The sequence below is a fragment of the Mustela putorius genome, unplaced genomic scaffold, assembly GCF_011764305.1.
Source record: "Mustela putorius furo isolate JIRA1106 unplaced genomic scaffold, ASM1176430v1.1 tig00002175_pilon_pilon_pilon, whole genome shotgun sequence".
NCBI classification, from domain to species: domain Eukaryota; kingdom Metazoa; phylum Chordata; class Mammalia; order Carnivora; family Mustelidae; genus Mustela; species Mustela putorius.
Window position 1 is genome coordinate 30,297 of NW_025421960.1, and position 11,784 is coordinate 42,080.

Here is an 11,784-nt window from a genome sequence, read left to right on the forward strand (position 1 = left end):
GGCTCATGGGGACAGAAGTTGAGGCCATTATGCTACATGAAATAAGCCAGTCCCCAAAGGACTGATACTGAAGGGCCCCCACTTGTGAGGGACGGAGAGCACCGATTCATAGAGATGGAAGGAGCTAGTGGGTGCCAGGGCGGGGGAGGGGAGATGGAGGGTTAGGGTGAGGGTGAGTCGAGTTCGGTTTGGGGTGAGGACAAAGTTGTGGCAGTGGATGGCGGTGGCAGGTCCAGAAGAGCGAACGTACTTACTGACACTGAACTGACCCTGAAATGTGCTTAACAGAGTCGGTTATATGTCTGATATGCCACAATAGGAAAGAAGTGAGTCAGGAGTTCAGGACCATCGTGAGTCCCAGGAGGGCCCTGAGCGGAGATCCTGTATCTTAGTTCTCACTCTCACACTCTGACTGAGCTCACTGCAGGCACCCAGTGAATGCTTACTAAGACATGGCGCAGCCAGATGGGGGCACAAGTGCAAACCCACCGGTGGGCACTGAGGAGTCCCAGCAGGATGCACATCCCGGCGGAGCCATTACAAATACCAGCACAGAAATAGCCATTTAAAACCAAGGCAGGAACCACATATAACCCAGAGGGTTCCATTCTCCTGGAGGATGAGCTAGCGGCCACAGCCAAGGCCTCTGGCAGTCAGGGGACTGGGGGTCTGGCAGGTGGCTCGGCACACCCTTGACCCTGAAGCCCCATGGGACTGTGAGGGAAGACCCAGTCAGGGCCCATTCTGGCTCCACGGCAGCTACAGGGCCACTCCCAGCCCCACCAAGATGTGTCTGTTTAGAACCAGGGAGGAAACCTTTTCTCTCGACTGTTCTTTTTAAAGATGATTGCTCAGCATTGACACAGAAAAACATCTGACATAAAACTGGAGCCATTCATAGCTGCAAATGAGCCAGAAGTTATCAAAATGCAGTGACCACATGACAGAAACTTTTGCCCCCAAGCAGGCCTCCCGCATGGAGGTGCAGCCCCAGATGTGCAGGGACCCTGGACATCTGGGCCTCACAGTCTCCCTCAAGGGGACAGAAGAAGGAACCTGCTCTGATGGCTCCACTGGCAGCATCCCCTGATGGAAACCGGGGGCAGCCCCTCACGTGTTCCTGGTGTCCTGGTGATTCTTGGGCACAGCCATGTATCTCAGCTTCTCCATGATGGGGGAGGGGGGGTGGTGGGTAGCCCAGCAGCTGCGGATCCCACAGATCCTCCAGGGACAGTCCAGCATCTGCAGGTCCCACAGGTCCTCCAAGGGACAGCCTGGCAGCTGTGGGTACCACAGGTCCTCCAGAGATAGCATCTTGGTGAGTTTGTGATCCAGCAGGTACCTGCTCAGGTGGCTCTTGTCATGCCATATGGCCTCCATCTCATTGGCCAGGTCAACCCCCATCGCATGGTGACGGGCCAAGGTCAGTCAGTGAACCTCCACCACCAATACCCTAAAAAAGGCCCCCAGGTAGTAAATGCTGCCCTGATCCCTGGGGATATGGGCCTGGGACTCTAGCTGGCATCCGTAGCTGAAGTCCTTGCAGGCTTCCCAGTATAAACTGGGGTACAGGGTGCCAAAGAAGGGAGACAGGATCTCCACACCCATGTGGTCACAGAACTTCAGGTCTATGCCTGCACACCAAGTCGCTCAACTTGAAGAGGAAGTGCTGCTCACAGAAGCAGCTGACCATCACCATGTGCTGCATGGACACATCCTGCCAGTGCGGGGAACCACAGACCTGGAGGACCACCACCCTCCAGCCCTCTCGGTGAGGACACAAGGGCCCTGCAGCCAGCTGGTCAGTGAAGATGTAGCAAGTGTCTCACCATGAAGACCACTATCTTTCAGCCCTCCTGAACAAGCACATGGGCCTGGCAGCCAGCTGGTCAATGAAGACATAGTAGGTAACCCTGTGGCCACCGTGAGGACCACCAACATCTGGCTCTCCCAGGGGGGCACATGGGCCCAGCAGCCATTTGATTGGTGAAGATGTAGCATGTGACCCTGTGTCCCACCATGAGGACCACTATATTTCAGCCCTCCTGGAGGGGCACCGGGTCAGTGAAGATGTAGTAGGTGACCCTGTGTCCCACCATGAAGCGCTTCTCCACTGTCTGCAAGAACAGGTCCAGGAAGCTATAGGGACAGGAGAGAGGGTGTGAGGAGGTTCACTGCCAGAGGCTGGCAGCAGGACCCCAGAGCTGGGGGCCGTGAACATGTACATCTTCCTCAAGGGGGCAGGCTCTAGGCTGTTTTAAGCGACAGTCACTCTCCCAGCCTGTCCTGAGTGAGTCTGCCCCTGGGGTCTCCCTGCCTCCTGCTCCCAGAGATGGGGGCCATCAGCACCCCATCTTACAAAGGGGACCCTAAGGCTTAGAAGGTTGGAACATTTAAGTGGGGGAAAAGCTCACACTCATCCAGCAGGCATGAGGCAGGTCATTGGGGGCAAATTGAGGCTCAGCCATGGAGAAACAAGCCGGACGGGAAGCAGGAGGAGGGAACGGTGCCCCTGGCAGAGGCACAGCATATATGCAAAGTCTTGGGTTCCAGCCTGAGGCACCTGTGGGAAACCACACTGCTGGGTGCCCACAGAAGGGAGGGTCTATTCTATTCTATTTAGAAATCCTTACTTATTGAAGCTCCCAAGGTTAAGTTTTCTTTGTCCTGTGATTTCACACGGTTTTATTTTCTTTGTCTAAAAGGTTTGAAACCTGGCTTCCTTGGTCATTTCTGTAGACATCAGTTTTCATTATTGGGTCTCCATGTGCACATCACTACACTTTGGGTTTTTTCCTCCTGTTATTCTCTCTCATGTCAGTTTCATTCTTAGCCCCGAGGTTAGAACCTTGGACCAAGGAAAATATTTTCCTCCCCTTCAGTGGAATACAGAATGCGACACATATCCTCACTGTATTAGAAATGTATATATAAGAAAAACTGCACTGTATGTTGTATGAAAAAGATGCTGACCTAAGTAATTTTGGAAATGAATGGAATATTTTGATTAAGGAGAAATATACGTATATACACAGTGGACCCTATTTGATAAAGTTCTTCCCCCTAAGAGTGGCAGCTAACAGTTCTGAAAACACCACATCTGTATTCTGGAACAGAGCAATGAATTAAATCAATGGTGGGGAGAGCCAAGTTCGTCGCTGTTGGAGTAGGAAGTTACAGATCAGCAAAGGGAGAAGATCGTAATATCCACGTGATGATGGGCCAGGTTGGAGAGATCAGTATAAACTCATCTTTAGCTTAATATGGACACAGACAGTTCCACATAGAAATCTTTAATTAGGTGTGTTTACTAAGGTTGAAATACATGCATATGCTGCCTTGCATCGTCCGCTGAGCACATTCAGTTCCCACAGGTGAGACTTTGATACCATTCTCTAATAAGAGGAACCAGGGGTCTTTGAAGAAATTGCTGACACTAGGACTAAGTTAATATAGAAGCAGGGATAATCTTGAAGTATCAGAAAGGAAGGAAATACCAACAAAAACCCCCACAAAGATAGAATGATATCAAAGGGAAAGTGGAGCTAATGGAAAGCCAAGTAGTCAAGCCAGAATGAATAAGCAGCCAAATACTGTAGTGCTAGAGTATAACCACAGAGCCTCAAATGACTGCTCTGGTGTCCACACTAGTAAAAATCAGTGATTAGTTAAAAAGGAATCTACAGGTCGCAAAGTGGAGTCACTCATGTTAACAGACCCAGATCAGCAAACCAAGACTGACTACCTAACCTAACTGCAGTTTCACACATACACACTCCATATAACCTCTAACCACTCAACCTGAAAAATGGTCCCTTCTGGTCCCCTTAGGACAGTGACCTTGCCAAAAAACAATGCATCCTTTGCTAATACTTTCCTTTTTCAATGCCTTCTCTGCCTTTTAAAATTACTTGGCTTATTAACAGATTACATTGTTTTGTTTTTACAAATGGGTTGAATAGACTTCTCTTAATAGAATTCCCAACAACATATCCAGATATTCTGCTATCCATCAAGGGGGAGGACTAACTCCCTCTCCCACCGTGTGGCTTCCACATAGTGTCTTCCTGCTCAAGAAGACACACTGTATGCACATGGGAAAAAGAGGAACTCATAGTGGGGAAGTGCGGCGACCACCACTGCCTCAGCCAGGTGACCAATGTTAACAAGGGGCAGCGACAAGTGACCTCCAGAGCACATTCCCTTGATATAAAGTGATGAAAAAGCACTTCAGTCTAGTCATGAGGAAAACGCCATAAATCTGAATGCAGAACTTTCTACCAAATGCCTGACCAGGTCTCCTCAATACTGCCAAGGCCATCAAACAAAACAGACAAGTCTGAGAGACTGTCACACAGCCCAGAAGAGACTAAAGAGACATGAGGACCACATGTCATATGGCACATTGATTTGGGATCCTGGATCAGGAAAAGGTACAACAGAAGGAACCTGAATAAAGTATGGACTTTACTAAATAATAACATATCAATATTTGTTCAGTAATTGTGAAAATTCTGAGGGAAAACAGAGAGTAGTAATTAAAGGTCAAATAAGAAAAACCTATTGCATCAGATTGGAAAACCTAGAGGAAATGGGTGATTTTCCTAGTATAAATACACTTTGACAAAATGGACCCTAAAATAAGGAAAAAACAAGCAGACCAATTAACCATCCAGGGGCCTCTTCCTCTTGCTGGCTCTCCCCTTCACTGTTTCTGGGGCTTTCCTCTCCTGGGACAGAGAAGGAACAGGGACAGAACTGTTCTGGAGTTCCCCTGAGACCAGATTCTACCATCTTGTCTCCCCCAGCCATGGCCCTCCTGTGAGTAAAGTGTGCATGGGAAGTCTCAGGGGTTGTCAATCCTGAGGTGTCACCTAGCACTCTGGATAGCAAGGGCCTGGACACACTCACTGAAGTAAAATAAACTAACATCTTTTTTTTTTTTTTTTTAAGATTTTTATTTATTTGACAGACAGAGATCACAAGTAGGCAGAGAGGCAGGCAGAGAGGGGGGAAGCAGGCTCCTCAAGGAGAAGAAAGCCCGATGTGGGGCCTGATCCCAAGACTCTGGGATCATGACCTGAGCCAAAGGCAGAGGCTTTAACCCACTGAGCCACCCAGGTGCCCCTAAATTAACATCTTTTAGTGATAGAAATAGATTAACACTTGCAAGAGGCAAGTCAAGACTGGGTTTCGACCTGGCAGGCCCAAGGCCTCACACTCTCACAGTGTGACCTGGACCCTCTCCAACCCTCCATCCTGCTAAGTGCTCTGTGGAGGTCCCATTCCCAGGCAGTCTCTCTCATGGCATCTGGGGCCTCCCACAACTCCGGGCTGACATCCACTCACCATCCATTCTACTGGAAAGGGTTTCTCTCTCTCGGGTTCCATGAAGTCATGGATTTAAGTGTCTTTAGCCTGGCTTGGGTCACGCTGTCATCCTTGACGCCATCAGAGCACCCAGAGGACAGAGCATGGGGTTGCGTAGACTTGGATCATACGTCCATCTTCAGGGTGGGGGGAAGGTGGGGTCTGCCCTCTGGAGCTGTTTGGGAGGAGGCAGGTGAGATAATGTGGTTGCCAAAGGGAAGCTTAGGTGCTGGAGTTGGGTGTAAGAACAGATGCTGAGCTGGGAAAGCTGCAGATCCCACTTCACTGGCGGGTGACTACACGGCTGTGGAATCTAAGCCCAAGGAATGAAGGGGTGCACTGAGAGTCAGCAGCTTAACCGCCCATCCAGTGCTTTTCCTGTCCTTCCATGACGGCCGGACACTCTTTCAATGGCTGAAAAAGTAACTTTGCTGTTGGTGGGAAACTCAAGACTCCTGCCTTGGGCACTGGGTCCTCACATCTCAGAGACTAGAAGACACACAGACCTCACTCAGGTCCCTGAGAGGAGGGACCCCCCAGGAGTCACACTCCCACCCCCCCACACACGCATTAATCACCCAACCCCAGAGAACAAACTGGCTCATTTCCAGTCTCTCTTCCCTCCTTTACAAAGAGCAGAGACCAAACGTGAGGATGGTCAGGAAATTATTGTTCAGTGAAGCTGTGGGAGACTCAAGGATTTTTCCACAACACAGAATCCACAGTAGGCAGGCCACGGTCTCTAGGTCATGCTCGTGGATCTCCAAGACAATGCAAACCTCAATGAGAAAACTGCCCACTGGAAGATACAGTTGCTCCACATCCTTGCTTCTTAATGAATATGTGTATCAAAGGTTTACATTACATTCGGGAAGCCAAAGGACTACAAGTCCAGTCAGCTATATGGCTCTTGTGGCCAAGGCCAAATTCATGGGATATAGATTCATGGAATACAGAGAAGTAGAAATATCCAATATTAAGAATACAGAGGACAATTGAAGGGAAAATTAAAAAATAATAGAACCTAAAGAACCTATGGTATATTATCAAGAGCTCTAATATATGGACAACTAGATTTCTTGAAGGAGAGGAGAGAGAAAATGGGGCAGGAAGGAAGGAAAAAAAAATTGATTAGATTATGGTCAAATCATCCCAATTTTGGTAAAGAATTTTAAAAAAGAGACTTAACTACCAATATTGCAGGCATTTTTAAAATATGAGGGTATTTTTAAATAATTCTATGCTAATAAATTAAAACTTTTAAATGGGGTAGACAAATTCTTAGAAAAAATAAAATAACTCTCTCTTTGCAGATGACATGATATCTTATATGAAAAATCTGAAAGACTCCACCCCTAAATTACAAGAACTCATACAGCAATTCAGTAATCTGGCAGGATACAAAATCAATGTACAGAAATCAGTTGCTTTCTTATACACTAACAATGAAAATATAGAAAGGGAAATTAGAGAATTGATTCCATTTACTATAGCACCAGAAACCATAAGATACCTGGGAATAAACCTAACCAAAGAGGTAAAGGATCTGTACTTGAGGAACTACAGAACACTCATGAAAGAGATTGAAGAAGACAAAAAAAAAAAAAAAAGATGGAAGACCATTCCATGCTCATGGAGTGAAAGAAAAAACATTGTTTAAATGTCTATACTGCCCAGAGCAATCTATACTTTCAATTTCATCCCAATCAAAATTCCATGAGCATTTTTCAAAGTGTTGGAACAAATAATCCCCAAATTTGTATGGAACCAGAAGAGACCCTGAATTGCTAGGGATATGTTGAAAAAGAAAAACAAAACTGAGGACATCACATTGCCCAATTTCAAACTTTACTACAAACTAAACTGTTGTCATCACCAAAACAGCATGGTACTGGCCCAAAAACAGACACATAGACCAGTGGAACAGAGTAGAGAGCCCAGATATGGACCCACAACTCTATGGTCAAATAATCTTCAACAAAGCAGGAAAGAATATACAGTGGAAAAAAGACAGTCTCTTCAATAAATGGTGCTGGGAATATTGGACAGCTATGTGTAGAAGAAAAGCCTGACCGTTCTCCTACAGCATACACAAAGATAAACTCAAAATCGATTAAAGACCTCAACATGAGGCTGGAATCTATCAAAATCCTGAGGAGAACATAGGCAGTAACCTCTTCAACATCGGCCACAGCAACTTCTTTCAAGATATGTCTCCAAAGAAAAAGGAAAATGATCTTTTGGGACTTCATCAAGATCAAAAGTTTCTGCAAAGCAAAGGAAACAGTCAACAAAACAAAGAGGTAACCCATGGAATGGGAGAAGATATTCGCAAATGACACTATGGACAAAGGGCTGGTATCCAAGATCTATAAAGAACTCCTCAAACTCAACACACACAAAATAGATAATCATGTCAAAAAAATGGGCAGAAGACATGAATAAACACTTCTCCAATGAAGACATACAAATGGCTATCAGACACATGAGAAAATGTTCATAGCAGTCAGGGAGATTCAAATCAAAACCACATTGAGATACCACCTTACACCAGTTAGAATGGCCACAACCAACAAGACAGTAAACAACATGTGTTGGAGAGGATGTGGAGAGAAGGGGAACCCTCCTACACTGTTGGTGGGAATGCAAGTTGGTGGGAATGCAGCCACTCTGGAAAACAGTGTGGAGATTCCTTAAGAAATTAAAAATAGAGCTTCCCTCTGACTCTGCAATTGCACTACTGGGTTTTTACCCCAAAGATACAGATGTAGTGAAAAGAAGGGCCATCTGTACCCCAATGTTTATAGCAGCAATGGTCACAGTCGCCAAACAGTGGAAAGAGCCAAGATGCCCTTCAATAGACAAATGGATAAGGAAGATGTTGGTCCATATACACTATGGTGTATGATGCCTCCATCAGAAAGGATGAATCCCCAACTTTTGTAGCAACATGGACGGGACTGGAAGAGATGATGCTGAGTGAAATAAGTCAAGCAGAGAGAGTCAATTATCATATGGTTTCACTTATTTGTGGAGCATAAGGAATAACATGGAGGACATTGGGAGATGGAGAGGAAAAGTGAATTTGAGGAAATCGGAGGGGAAGACAGACTAACCATGAGAGACTGTGGACTCTGAGAAACAATCTGAGGGTTTTGGAGGGGAGGGGGTGGGGAGTTAGGTGAGCCTGGTGGTGGGTTTTATGGAGGGCACATATTGCATGGGGCACTGGGTATGGTGCATAAACAGTGAATTCTGGAACACTGAAAAATAAAATTAAATTTTTAAAAAATCCTAAAGAGTTTTTAAAACAAAAAAAGAAAAAAAAAAATAAAATAACTCAAACACAAATAGCAAATCAAAAAGTCTTATAACCCTAAAAAACAAAACAACAACTAAATCAATCATCAAAAGTCATTTGTCTAGAAAGACTCCAAGGCTCAGATGCTCCCCTGAGAAGTTCATCAAACACCTAAGGGAAAAACATCCCAATGTTACATAAATTCTTCTAAGGAACAGAAAATGAAAGAATAGATCTTAACTTATTTTGTAAGATAAGCATAAATATTGATATTAAAAGTTGACAATGAGAGACTAGAACAAGGATAAACAAGGAAAGAATAGTATGGGTCGTGCACGAGCACAGGCACAGAAATTCTCAGTAAACCCAGGCAGGGAACGTGGAACAATGCCAATATATCGTGATCAGTAGGGTTTATCCCAGAACGCAGGGCTAGTTTAACATTATAAAAATCAGTACTATACTCCACATATCAAACAGATTAAAGGAGGGGGAAAAAAGCCCTAAGTTCATCTCCATGGCAGCAGAAAAAAAGCATTTGGAATCTGTCATCTTTGCGAAGACTTCGGCCTTGCACTAGAGTTGGAGGTGCGCGTACCCGCCAGATCTGCTCCGGGACATGCTCCTGGGTACCAGAACGTTCATGGCAACACTATTCTCAGTGACCAAGAAATGCAGATGACACAGGTGTGTGCCAGAGGACAGTGAACAGGTGTGGAGTTTCTCACCATGGAGACCTGCACAGAATGACAGGAGGAGGGGACAGCAGTTCTGTGTGTTCACAGACATGTGCGAACTCAGAACCGCATCCATCTGTGAATCTCACAAACACGACGTAGGAGCTCTCGAGGCCAGGAGACCCAGACTACTGTGCAGCTGTGCGTGTGGGTGGCACGGGGACATCCCCCATCAGGGCAAAGATGGTCTCAGAGTGGGAATGGCATGAGGGAAAAAAAAGAGCTTCAGAGGCATTTCAGACACTCAGCACCCTAACGTGAGTGATGCTAAACAGAGGAGATTATGCAGTGATCTATATTTTCCTTTGATCCTATGACAGGTCACAATAGAAGACAAAAAAATAACTAAGAGGAAACAAAACAGGACCCTCAGCTTGAACCCTGGGAGCTGAGTCTGCATAGTCGGGACTTGAGCTCTCCTTGTGTTTCTTCAGGATAGAATCCACTTCTTCTGTTGGACCACCCACCCAGGCCGGGCTGCAGAGGCCTCCTGCCACAGCCCACTCTGCCCCTGCACCTGCCAGCCAGAGGTCAGGCCCGGGGGAACATGGAGGGCCTGAGGAGGCCCTCACACCCACAGCCCGTCCATCTGGGACATGGCATTTCCACCCGCTATCGGGACCCTCGCTTCACTTGCTCAAGTCTCTCTGTCAGAGACGGCATCAGCTGGCCTCCTGCCTAGGCTGAGCTCAGCAGACAGTGTATGTTGGTCCCACTAAACTGAGGTAATGCTTGGAACACCTGGCAGAGACTCCATTTCTGCCACACGTCCCGCGCTGTAGGTTCTCATAGGGGGCAGAGGATGGTTTTGCAGCCCTCCTGAAGCCAAAGCCTCGTGGGGAAGGCAGACGTTACCCCCACCGCGACAGCCACAGGAATGACATGCAGAGCTGCACAGGACAAAGCTACCTGTGATGGCAGGGAGAGCCTTTGAAAGGGCCCCAGATTAGCTAGAGAGGTGGGGTGAGGCGTGCTTGGCAGAGGGAGGGTTTCAGGTGAGATCTGCAGATGAGCAGGAGTTGGGCGAGGGGTGGCCAGGAGTGCAAAGTCCCTGTGGGTACAGAATATGACTGATCTGTGTGGCTCTAGGAGCCTTTCACTTGTCTCCAGCCCCCCACACCACTAAAGGCAGCCCAAACCAGCTCAGACCTGACTTAGGGGGTGGTGGACAACTTCTGTAGGAGTGGGAGATGGGTCAGCCCTCAACAATGTTCTTGAAGCCCAGACCTAGCTGACATTGGGTGGCCAGCACTGAAGGGTCTGAGCCCACACCAGGGTTTGCTTTCTCAGGGGCTCTCCATGTCCTCAGCAGCAGTCCCCACCCCACCCCACCCCCACCACCACAGTGTGCCATAACACACAGGAGGTCCTGCTCTCAGATAGCTCGCATTCCAAGGCTGACTGGATGTTTGCCTTCATGGGAGGGGAGGGCCTGAGTCGCTCTTTGTCAGAGTAAAATCCTGAGAACAATGGAATGTGTGTGAGCAGACAGTTTGCCCACATCTGCCACTGAGTTCCCTGGAGGGGCAAAGGGTTTGCAGGGTCGAAACAGGTGGATTTTCTAAACCCTTTCATTATATTTGGTTTTTCACTACTTCTGAACTGGAAACAATTTATTTTTATTTTTTATTTTTTTAAGATTTTTTATTCTTTATTTATTTTATGTATTTATGTGTATGTTATTTGACAAAGAGCGAGCGAGAGGGAGAGTAACAAGCAGGGGAATGGGCAAAGGCAAGGGAGTAGGAGGAGCAAGCAGCCTCCCTGCTGAGCGGCTGTGATGCTGATGCTGCTGCGGGATCCCAGGACCCCGGGGATCACGACCTGAGCAGGTGCTAAACCAACTGAGCCACCCAGGCGCCCTGAACTGGAAACAATCTTAATTCCTGTGCTCCCTCATTGTTTTCTGCTGTGAATAGAAGGATATATAGTTCTTCTGGGTTTCTCAGAAAAATTAGCAATTAACACATTAGAAACTTCCTACATGTCGAAGATTTTTATCTCAATGGTATTTACTTAAATATGACATGCTGGTTGAGAAAAAACAGCAAAACCTTCAACAGAAGAGACTCTTTCATCTTTTTTTTTTCCTGCTTTGTCCTCAATGAGCAAATAGTGGAGAGTTTTTTCCGAAAAGCAGACTGTGGAGGGCCAGGACATACGTGGTTTCTGCTCAGGGTCCCATGTGAGCTGCGAAGGGGCTGTCTGGGATACGAGAGCTGGTGCCCAGCCTGCTCCGTGACCTGTGCATGGGGTCAGCCAGCCAGCACCGCCTGGAGAGCGGGGACAGCCTCACAGCAGAAGTTCCCTGCTCTGGGTGTGAGCTCCCTGCCTCTCTGTGCTGCTGTGTCCTGAGGGTGGCCACAGCCATTTGGC

The 11,784-nt window shown here is 47.1% G+C and overlaps 1 pseudogene; it reads right to left on the reverse strand.

Annotated features, from left to right (window-relative positions):
* Positions 1-1,110: 1,110 nt before the first annotated feature.
* LOC101679038 lies at positions 1,111-2,139 on the reverse strand (annotated as a pseudogene).
* Between the last annotated feature and the right edge of the window lie 9,645 nt (positions 2,140-11,784).